Below are 12,073 nucleotides of genomic sequence, written 5' to 3'. Positions count from 1 at the left end.
AATGAATGTCTTATTTACAACGTACACTTCCTATAAACTTTACAGGGTCCAACTCGTGTCCAGTCGCATTCACTTCCTGTTACACATCAGACATCACAACTCCAGTATGACCTTCCACTCATTCGTCATGGCAGAGGATCTGATTGTTCGATTTAAATGAGGCACCTTTTTAATCTTACAACTGTTTGTAGAGAGCTTTTATATAAGTTTATCACAGATATATCCTGACTGCTTTCCTCTCTCAGCCGATGCACCAAGCGACTTCTCATCCTCGGTGATGTCAACCTCCATCTCAGTTCACTACACTCCTGTCCTCCCTTTATAAATGTAGATTCTTTTCTCTCAATCTGGTTCAGTGAAATCACTGAGTCGAATACCGATTGTGCTTTAAACAAAGCAAGCTTTTATTTAAAAAGCAAATCCCGATCGGGAACCTTATCAGACAGAAGGAATGCAACTCTGATAGAACGCACTCACTTCCTACGGACAAAGTGACGTTACATTGTAAAGGGACGACGGTTATACATTTTTGGCAAAAGATAACAAGATAGGGCTAGAGTGACATCCTAGTTCAGCCTATCCCTTTTGATCCCTCTTTCCCTTTGTCCACTCATAAGCCGACCTAAGTATGGTCTGATTTTAAACAAAGACCTTCTGTTAATGTTTCAGGTTAATAACATGATTTAATAAGACCTTGAGGTTTTTCTGCAAGCTGTGGGTTTTGTTTCAATATGTGTTAGTGTTGTAACATTTCGCAGTCTCGAGTCTGAGATGTCATGGCTATTCCACCATGAATTCTTTGTTAGCTTATACTGTCCATATATAATTCCCACGTTCTCAACTTCTCGACTTTATACATTTTTAAACATTCACATTCCCCCCTTTTATCATTCCATGATAACACTTAGGATCATTCTAGGAGTATCGCATTCATCCGTTCACACTCTATTTCCTGAATCATATTGTTGTTAGTGTCGAGTAGTTCTTTAGTTCGTTGGATCATAACTTGGGAGCCCTTGACCACAAGAGGGTTTGCTAACCTTGCCATCATTACTTTACAACAAAGGTTAAGGCAACCAACAATCAAACAACAGGTAATTATTACTACGATGAGAATAATTGCCCCATGCATTAGATAGGATCTCCAAGATCCATCTGATAGCCAATCAAACCAGCTAGATCCTTCTGCTGGTGTGGATAATTTCTTCACCTCCCTTCTTATGTGATCAGCGAGATTGGTTATGTTTTCTGAACTATCAGGACTGTAAGTGCAACATTCAGATCCTATCAGGGCACACGTTCCCCCTTTCTCAGCTAACAGGTAATCGAAGGCCATTCGGTTTTGTAATGCTACGGTCCTTATTGCTACCATTTCAGCTGTGATGCGCTCCAGAGCTTCAGCAGTATTGTTAGCTATCTGTTCCAATATCGTCTCTAGGTTCTGTACTTCATCCATGTGACGTCCTATCCCGATTGGGAACATCATGACCCCAAAGAACTTGTCGGCGGGGGTGATGGCTCGCTTGTATCGGCTGGAGGCATGTGCTTCCGCCAGGGTACGTACTTGCCGCACAAATGGCACCACATATCCCAGATAACAGGACCCTGTCCATCTTCCGGGTCCCAGGACTGGGCCCACAAACCTCCATCTGTTTTATTCGGAAGGTGAGAGAGGATGGTGACTCGTGCACCTGTGGTGATGTTGAGACTGTTTGGGCATTTGCTGTACCCTATGATATGTCCCTTGTTACTGGTGTCATTTCGGGTTAGACATATGTCCCCGGTTGGCCTCCCAATCCCCGAGGTATTGGTCAGGGCTAAGAATGGGGGTTCCTTTCCACGGTCGTAGGTTGGTTGGTACCATCCCTGGAACGTCTGACTAATTGTATTGGCCTCCCTCCTCTTGTGATAGTTTGGCTCTGAATCCATCTGACAGTCTCAGTTAGAGTCAGTGGAACGGGGCGCAAAGGAATTCCCCCTTTGGAATGTATAGGGATATGTGAACACACCCAACATCTAGAAAAGTTCCCATTTTGCGCATAAACATAAGACATGTACAAAAAGGTGTTTACATGGAGCTCTCGTCTGTCTCCCCTCCCATGCGCCGAAACTGTCATATATCAACACTATTGTACAGACTGTGGCATACAGACACAGTTTCATCTTATGGCTCAGGATTCAGATAAATAGTCCAATTATTTTGCTGATTAAAAGAGTTCAGTTTTCCCGTCTCTCTTCTCAGGTCACCGTTGGTGTAGCTGGCTGTCTATCACTACGGGTAAAAGTTCAAACTGGTCCACGTTCCAATTAGGATGCCAACGGCCTTGTTCAGCTATGGAGAAGAGGAAGCCTGGAACAGAAACAGGAGTTCGAATAACCAGTAAAATAGGTTCGTTAGAGGGTGGTGAGCTTGCAGTGGTGCAGGTGAACCCAGGCACTTTCCCCCTCAACCTTGGCTGCAGTGGGGGTAGTGAATAACACCTGAAAAGGCCCCTCCCATTGTGGCTCTAATATCTTCCGAATCCATACTTCCCTGGTGCCACGAGGGACAATTCGGGTAAAACTGGGAGGTCGAGGTGAGCATCTTGAACCTGGTTGTGAGCTAGTCGCAGAGCCTGAGTCAGAGAAAGAACATAGGTGGTCATCAGTCGAGCTGAGATACCATATCTAGGAACAATTTCCCTCATTAACACCTTAACAACAGTTTGAGCCTTATTGTCCAGGGTAGGGTAGGCTTCAATCCATCTGCTAAACACATCTACTATTACTAACACATATTTGTAACACTGAACTTTTTGCAACTCAATGTAGTCCAACTGAAATGTCTCAAAGGGACCTTCGGGTAGGGACGTTTTACCCCAATCACAGGGGACTCCCTTCCCTGGATTATGTTGCTGGAAAACCAGGCAACGACTACTGATGTTCTGGGCGAGCGCCTGGAGTCTAGGGTGCCACCAAGTAGCCAAAAGTGTGTCACTCGTGGTCCTTGCTCCACAATGAGTAGCAAAATGCATACATTCAATAACCCATAGAGCCAACTCGTCAGACATGCAAGTCTGTTCCGCGGGAGTGGTCCAGAGTTTAGAAACATTGTCATAAGTACATCCATAATATTTCCATAACAGTTTATCTTTTTCAGGAGCGTCCTCCTGTGCTTTTATAACATCTTGGATGGTTGGCATTGGTTTTTCCGAGGCTAACTTATCCTTCGCAGGATTTTTAGTCTGACTCATCATTTTGGGCATTATCATCTGTTGGTCACGAGAGGCCTGTTTAGCCTCTTTGTCAGCACAGTGGTTCCCTATATCAACCAGGGATTTTCCGGTGGTGTGGGCGGTACATTTAACAACGGCAATGTGCTTGGGGAGCATGAGGGCTTGCAACAAATCAGATACTAGTTGCTTATGGGATATCTCATTCCCCTGTGAGGTTAGGAATCCCCTATTTTTCCATAATTGTCCGAAATCATGGGTCACCCCAAAGGCATACCTAGAGTCGGTATAGATATTGACTTTGAGGTCTTTGGCCAAGATACAGGCTCGGGTGAGGGCGAATAATTCAGCTTGTTGGGCAGAATAGGCGGTTTCAAAAGCGGCAGATTCCAAGACCTGATTCTCCTGGTTTACTATGGCGTATCCTGAGATTCGTGTACCTTCTGGATTGATAGAAGAACTTCCGTCAACATACATAATACAGTCTGGATCTTCAATTGGTACATCAACTAAATCTTCCCTGACTGATGTGGCCTCTTGAATTAAAGATAAACAATCATGACTGGGTTCTTCCTCATCTTGGGGTGGCTCAGTAAGAAAACAGGCCGGATTAATTGCAGTACAGTGCCGAAAGGTCAGTTTAGGATTGCCTGTGATTTCAGTGGGTACTGTCGGATAGAGGGCCAGTCCACATTGCCCTGCACTGGGATCTCAATCGGATCAATGGGAGTATAACCCACTTGGGAGGGGTCCTCTGCCGACACATGAGGATCCACATAGTCAGGTATGCCAGAGCCAGTATGATGCTGCAGAGTCGTTAAGATCTTCTCGGGGTCCCCGTGGAATTGGACTGTTCGGCCATGTTTTACAATTTGCACATCCCGGCTAGTAGGGTCAGCCTCGTCTATAGCCTGGCACACCATAACTCCCAAATCTTTAGCGTGGTGGGGAGGTAATACTTCGAGTAATATGTGGTGCCACCGTTGGGGGCTGTCCATTTCCACAAAATCCGCCTTCCCTTCCGGTCCAGTCACTCTAGCCCTTAATAGAATTTCCTTCACTTCCCCTTCGTGATCCTGATAAAAGTTCTGCAGGTCCTGATCCTTTCCACTGGGATCGTATGCTAGGGTCACGTGATAGGGTGCCTGTGGCAGGTCCAGAGACCACCACTGAGGGGTTCTAGTGGTATACTGCCGTTTAAGGGTTCCCTGTTTTACAATAATCCCATCATCTCCACACTCCAAATTCAACTGGAATTTGCAGAGGAGGTCTCTAGCCATCAAGTTACAGTCCAGATTGGTTGTGATAACAAATCGATGTTCCACCGATTCTTCCTGGTAACCCATTTTAACCGGTTCTGACACCGGGAATGTAGAGACTTGTCCCAGGAATCCTGACAGTCCCTGTGTTTCAGTGAAGGTGGGGAGTTTAAGCTTTGATTGTACAGAAGACATGAAGGCTCCCGTATCTATCAAGAAGGGTTGCCACTCATTCCGAATATTTTAACAATATCATCGGTTCGTCATCCGGGGAGGGTCCCTGCACAATCAAGCTGCGTAGTCAATACGAATCTGGGGACGGTTGGCCAAAGGGGTTGTTCTGGGAGAAGTTAGTGTAAGATCCCCATCCTCTTTCCCCCCCACCCCCTTGCCCCCTTCCTCTTCCTCCTCTTCCTTTTTCGTGCTGACGGGAGGGACAATTTCTATTCCAATGTCCTTCTTGCCCACAAATAAAGCATCTATCTCGTCTTTCCCAGCCCCGACCTCTTCCCATACCAGGCCGGGGACAGTAGGGCGGTCCGTAATTAGCAGGGCCCGGGCCATTTGGGTGTTTAGTATAACTATCCCTGTTTATCCACCCAACCCTGCACGTAACACTGCGGTTCCATCTGGTATCCCCTTGGGTCGGGTTTTGGTCCTTCCACCCGAGGCGGCTCTTCCTTTCTAGTCATTTATTCAGTCTTGACCCGGGTTGGGGGCGCACCTCCCCCCTCTCCTTTCTTTTCCTGCCAATAATATTTAACCGCCCTTTCCATCTGGGCTTTACTGTTATCTGCCCAATTCATATTATTTGTCCGGATAGCGTGAGCAATCGAATAGGGCAGGCACTGAAGTAGGATGGCGCAGAATTGAGGAGAATCCTCTCCCGCCCTGAAGGCATTATCTCCTGATTGACTTCCGTATATTTCAATAAATCTTTCCATGAATTCATCGGCAGTTTCTTCTCGTTTGGGTTTAGTTTCTAATACTGCGGCCATACTGATGGGCTTCTGAAGGGTCGTGGTGAGAGCATTAAAGATAGCATTTAGGCGATCCTGGACATCGTTAGGGTGAGCAACCACCAATGCATCATGAGTAGCACGTCCTAGGTGAGTTAGAAATCGGGCATGCTCAGTTGGGCTCAGGGTTTGCTTTACCAGGGCCCACAGGTCCCTTGATTCTGCATTATATCCATGTATGTCGAGGTCACCCTGTGAAATCGGAGGTCAGGGTTAAGTTGGGTTTGTGGATCCCTTTCAGCTTATTTATCTTAGCCTTTTAACTCTTCAATTTGTTTTGTTTGAGTATCTATTTCTTTATTGTATCAGGCAAGTATTATTACATAAGCTAGTTCTGTTTTTATTTTTATTCTGACTCGCACCATTCCTCTGTTAGGTGAGTCTTTTTTCTATTAAGAAATCCAAATTGATAATGTTCAGTATGAAACGGCTGTCAATAGAAAGGGTTAACTCCTTTACAGGTTTGTAAGAAGACCTGATGTCATTACGTGACTTCACGTAACCATCTGAAAAAAAAATCTTTTCATCAGGAAAGGCAGCATTTGATTAAACTCCAATATTTTTTAACTTCTTATTCAAGTATTTGCCAAAGATATTTTTTTAATTGATTTAAAACAAGACCACAAATTTTTAATAGCTATTTGTTTATTGAAATTAAATTTTGTCAGTGGAACTCTGAATACATTTCTCGTGCGTGCACTCTTTCTTTAAGACGTCTACAGTTTTTAATATGTCTTCCTTCTGTCAATGAAAGCCCTAATTTAATGGAGTTTTTCTGCCAACTCGACAGGAGTGATTTTTTAGACTGCAGTGGAATTTTTCTCATAATTTAAAATCTCAGAACACTTTTTTTTTTTAGCACCTATTTAGTACGTTACATCTTTTTTTTTTCGTCTTTTCCATAACTAGAGGGAAGTCTGGCACGTAGGCTGTGGACTGCTTTTCGTTATCTCAATTGTTCCAGCCTCAAGGTCGTGTTATTTAATATAATATTTGTTTTTGAATCCTTTTGAATCCATCTCGGTTGTTTTGCTGTGCCTTCTCTGAATGTTTTCTTTCGACGAGTAAGTGAGCATGTCAAATCCTCTTTTAACCACCGGGACTATGTATTTTTTTCTTTTTTTTTACTCAACAAACCTATCCTTTGTGCATTTCCTGGCTCCGTAACTTATCATCCGAATATACGTAATTCAATAAGGTTCACACTCTTAAACTTCCCACATACAGGACAACACTACGAAGGGTTAAAAAAACTTTCATTCTGTTTGAAAAAGTGGGTGGAGCTAAAACAAACTTTTTTTTTCACAGTAAAAATCACACAAGCATTTCTCATTTAAAACAGACGTTCACAAGAGTCTCTCTTCTTTCCTATTAATTTTTGGATCCATGACCTTTCAGGGAATTCGTAGTTTTATCTAAATTACCCATCCTGTGTCGCCGCACGTTGGATCAAGGTCCTAATTAGCCAGGTCCTGATTGTCTCCACGTCGCCCCGTGGTGGTTTCAGTTATCTTACCCAGAGCCTAGGTGGACCAAGTGATATACAAGATCGACGCTGTACCTGGCGTAAGTACAATTTAAAATTTACACAGTCCCGCAGCTTAATTTTACGTAATTCCCTAACCTCCGCGTTTCCCTACGCGGTTCGCGCGATTCTCTCTCTCCGCGTTGCCGCACGGTTTTACTTGGGCCTCGAACCCACACAGACACTGGGCCTCGAACCCAGGCAGGCTCTGGGCCTCGAACCCAGGCAGACTTACCGATTCTAACCTATCTTTCCAAGTCGCCGCTTGGTTTGCGTCACTGCGCAATTTCCCTATCTCTATCCCTATTCTAAGTTTGAAAGGTATTCACCAGATTGTCCTGGATCTCGTTCAGACACTACCTGAGAACCAGCGAGTGGCTAAACTTTCCTCAGACTTTTGAAACCGGGGGAAACTGGAGCAGTGTTGAAAGTATACTTACTCCAGTGGCCACTTTCCCCTCGTTTCGTCCAAGGCTAGTGCTCTTAATTCGCAAGTTTTCGGCAGTCGTCTGTTGAGATCCCACTTCTGACACCAAATGTAAATGTAGATTCTTTTCTCTCAATCTGGTTCAGTGAAATCACTGAGTCGAATACCAATTGTGCTTTAAACAAAGCAAGCTTTTATTTAAAAAGCAAATCCCGATCGGGAACCTTATCAGACAGAAGGAATGAAACTCTGATAGATCGCACCCACTTCTTACGGACAAAGTGATGTTACATTGTAAAGGGACGACGGTTATACATTTTTGGCAAAAGATAACAAGATAGGGCTAGAGTGACATCCTAGTTCAGCCTATCCCTTTTGATCCCTCTTTCCCTTTGTCCACTCATAAGCCGATCGAAGTATGGTCTGATTTTAAACAAAGACCTTCTGTTAATGTTTCAGGTTAATAACATGATTTAATAAGACCTTGAGGTTTTTCTGCAAGCTGTGGGTTTTGTTTCAATATGTGTTAGTGTTGTAACATTTCGCAGTCTCGAGTCTGAGATGTCATGGCTATTCCACCATGAATTCTTTGTTAGCTTATACTGTCCATATATAATTCCCACGTTCTCAACTTCTCGACTTTATACATTTTTAAACATTCACATTTTAATCTCTCCCTCCATGTAAATTCCTCAGACAGTGTGTAACCCGGGGGCCCAGTGAGATCAGACAGTGTGTAACCTGGGGGCCCAGTGAGATCAGACAGTGTGTAACCCAGGGGCCCAGTGAGATCAGCCAGTGTGTAACCCGGGGGCCCAGTGAGATCAGCCAGTGTGTAACCCGGGGGCCCAGTGAGATCAGACAGTGTGTAACCCGGGGGCCCAGTGAGATCAGCCAGTGTGCAACCCGGGGGCCCAGTGAGCTCAGACAGTGTGTAACCCGGGGGCCCGGTGAGATCAGACAGTGTGTAACCCGGGGAGGATGTGCCCAGTGAGATCAGACAATGTGTAACCCGGGGGCACGGTGAGATCAGACAGTGTGTAACCCGGGGGCCCAGTGAGATCAGACAGTGTGTAACCCGGGGGCCCAGTGAGATTAGACAGTGTGCATCCCGGGGGCCCAGTGAGATCAGACAGTGTGTAATCCGGGGACCCAGTGAGATCAGACAGTGTGTAACCCGGGGGCCCAGTGAGATCAGACAGTGTGTAACCCGGGGGCCCAGTGAGATCAGACAGTGTGTAACCCGGGGGTGGGTCCAGTGAGATCAGACAGTGTGTAACGCGGGGAGGATGGGCCCAGTGAGATCAGACAGTGTTTAACCCGGGGGCCCAGTGAGATCAGACACTGTGTAACCCAGGGTCCCAGTGAGATCAGACAGTGTGTAACCCAGGGGCCCAGTGAGATCAGACAGTGTGTAACCCGGGGGCCCAGTGAGATCAGACATTGTGTAACCCGGGGGCCCAGTGAGATCAGACAGTGTGTAACCCAGGGGCCCAGTGAGATCAGACAGTGTGTAACCCGGGGGCCCAGTAAGATCAGACAGTGTGTAACCCGGGGAGGATGGTCACTGTGTGATCAGACCGTGTGTAATCTGGGAAGGTGGGCACTGTATGGTCAGATATTGTGCTTGTGCATAAAAAGTGAGTATGTCGGTACAGCAAGTAATCTGCAATAAAATGGGATGCATGCGTTTATTGCAAGGGATAGAATATAAAAGCAGTTTAGTCCTGCTCCAACTGTACAGGGTAATGGTGAAGCCACATCTGGAGTACTGCGTACAGTTTTGGTCTCCGTATTTAGGGAAGGATATACTTGCGTTGGAAGCAGTTCAGAGAAGATTCACGAGGTTGATTCCGGAGATGAGCAGGTTGACTTTTGAAGAAAGGTTGAGCAGGTTGTGCCTATGATTCATTGAAGTTTAGATGAATGAGAGGTGTTATTGAAACGCATTAGATAATATAAGATACAGCTCGACAGGGTAAATGCAGAAAGGATGTTTCCACTCGTGGGGAATCCAGAACTTAGGGGGCATAGTTTCAGAATAAGTGGTCGCCCATTTAGAACTGAGATGAGGAGAAATTTCTTCTGAGGGTTGTAAATCTGAGGAATTCTCTCCCAGACCTGTGGAGGCTGGGTCATTGAATATATTTTTGAGCGATAAGGGAGTAAAGGGTTATGGAGAGCAAACAGGGAAGTGGAGCTGAGCCAAAGATCAGATTAGCCATGATCTTATTGAATGGGGAGCAGGCTCGAGTGGTCAAATGGCTTACACCTGTTCCAAATTCTTATGTTCTTATGTTGACGTTACTCACACACCAGCCTGTGTGGTCCGGCAGAAGAAGAAAACCCCTCCCACTAGGAATCCCCGGATTAACAGCAGGAAAGGCACCGTGCCTGCTCGGGAAAGAGCAAAGGAGCAACACTGCCCCTGCGCAAGAAAGCAAGGTAGCAATCCTGCACCTGCACTGAGACAAGAATTTTATCAGCACTGCTACAGTGCGGTAGTCACAGATTCTCCTACCTTCAAAACAATTCGACGTTGCTTCTGTTTCTAAATCAGTCAAACCCTGGATTGACAAGTGTTTTATTTCTGAAGAGCTCTTGACACTCGGTTATACAGGTTTATCTCTTATCTATTTATCTGTTACCAAATCTTTCTCCATTTGTTCATAAAACATTGAATGATACAGCACAGAAGGAGGCCTATTGGTCATCATGATGGTACCAGCTTTTTGAAATGGGATACGGTAGCCTAGTGGTTATATTACAGGTGAGTATTCCAGAGACCTTGACTAATAATCTGGAAACATGAGTTCAAATCCCACCACGGCAACTGGGTTATTTAAATTCAGTCAATTAAATAAATCTTGCATTTTATAAAAAATAGCACCAGTACTGATGACCATAAAACCATCGGATTTTCGTAAAAAGCCAACTGATTCACTTATGTCCTTCAGGGAAGGAAAGCTGCCATCCTTGCCCAGAGATGTGTTGTAACTCCAGACCCACAGCAATGTGGTTGACTCTTAACCGTCCTCTGAAATGGTCATTCAGTTGTACCAACCTGATATGACACTGTGGGTGTACCTTCACCACACGGACTGCAGCGATTCCAGAAGACAGCTCACCATTACCTGCTCAAGGGTAATTAGGGATGGACAATAAATGTCAGCCGTTCCAGCAACGCCACATCCCATGAACAAATAAATAACATTTAAAAACAATTAATCCCACTCCCTTTCCCATGTTCCTCCTTGCAATTTTTCCCTTTCAAATATTTAGGGACATCTTATGTGACTGACAGAGGTAAACTATTTCTTCTCGTCCTTTTTAACCTGTCGGCAGCTCTTCACACAGATGTTGTCATCCTCCCAACACACCTCTCCATCGTTGGTCAGATGGGTGTGACTGCACTTGCCTGGTTTGATTCTTATCTATCTAAGCGTAGCCAGAGAATCATCTGCAATGGCTTCTCTTCCCTCTGGTGTTCCCCAATTATCTATCCTTGTCTCCCATCTAAGTTCTCATCTGCATGTTGGCCCTCAACGACATCATCCAAAACACAGTGTCAGTTTCCACATGTACGCTGACGGCACAAAGCTCCAACTCACCACCTCTTCACTTTACCCATCCACTGTCTCTAAATTGTCAGACTGCTTTTCCGACATCTGCTCCAATTAAATATTGGGAAGATCGAAGTCATTGTCTTCTCTCCCCGCCACTAACTCATAGCCACCAACTCCATCCATCTCCCTGGCAACTGTCTGAGGTTGAACCACACTGTTCATCACCTTGCTGTCATATCTGACCCTGAAATGAGGTTCAGAGCACAGATACGTGCCATCACTAAGACCGCCTATTTCCACCTCCTTCGCCCTTGCAGCAGCTAATCAGCTACTGAAACCCTCATCCATGCTATTGTTACCTCTAGACTTGACTATGCTAAAGTACTCCAGGATGGCCTCCCATGTTCTACCCTACGTAAACTTCAGGTCCTCCAAAATTCTGCTGCCCGTGTCCTAACTCGTAGCAACTCCCGTTCATCCATCACCCTTGTGTTCGCAGGCCTACATTGGTTCTCGTTTGATCAACGCCTCGATTTTAAAATTCTGATCCTTGTTTTCAAATCCCTCCATGGACTCGACCCTTCCTTTGTCTATGATCTCCTCGGCCTGACAACTCTCCGAGATTTCTGTGCTACTCTAATTCTGGCCTCTTACTCATCCCTGATTTTAATTGGTCAACTATTGGTGGCCGTGCCTTCAGCCGCCAAGGGCCTAAACTCTGGAATTCCCTGCCTAAAGCTCTCTGTCTCTCTACTGTTATTACCTCCTTTAAGTTGCTTCTTAAAATCTACCTTTTTTTCGCCAAGCCTTTGATCATTGGCCCTAATGTTGCCTTCGATGGCTTTGTCAAATTTTATTTTAAAACACTCCTATTAAGCTCCTTGGGACGTTATATTACGTCAAGGGTGCTATATAAATGCAAGCTGTTGATTTTTTGGACCAAAACAAAGATTGATCAAAGTCGTTTATAAATGGTCAAAAGCTAGAAACAGTGGGGGTCCCAAGAGAGGTGATGCAATTTGCAAAATGTAACATTGTTAAGGGTCCTGACAGGTTTAATGTTGA

General features: G+C 45.1%; 1 protein-coding gene across 3 annotated transcripts in view; it reads left to right on the top strand.

Moving 5' to 3' along the window:
- The first annotated feature begins 4,889 nt into the window (after positions 1 to 4,889).
- The window catches only part of LOC139273587 (oocyte zinc finger protein XlCOF19-like), a 32,352-nt gene continuing 25,168 nt past the window's right edge, over positions 4,890 to 12,073 (top strand). For 2 of the 3 annotated variants that reach the window (XM_070890541.1, XM_070890537.1), the window contains exon 1: positions 6,822 to 7,056. The gene's annotated coding sequence lies outside the window, so the exon portion shown is untranslated. Of the gene's footprint in view, positions 5,581 to 6,821; positions 7,057 to 12,073 lie in introns of those variants that run through there. The other variant, XM_070890536.1, reaches the window with a different exon arrangement.

This window comes from Pristiophorus japonicus, chromosome 9 (assembly GCF_044704955.1).
Source record: "Pristiophorus japonicus isolate sPriJap1 chromosome 9, sPriJap1.hap1, whole genome shotgun sequence".
Lineage (NCBI taxonomy): Eukaryota > Metazoa > Chordata > Chondrichthyes > Pristiophoridae > Pristiophorus > Pristiophorus japonicus.
Note: the sequence above shows the minus strand (reverse complement) of the source record. Positions and strands in the feature narration are given on the sequence as shown.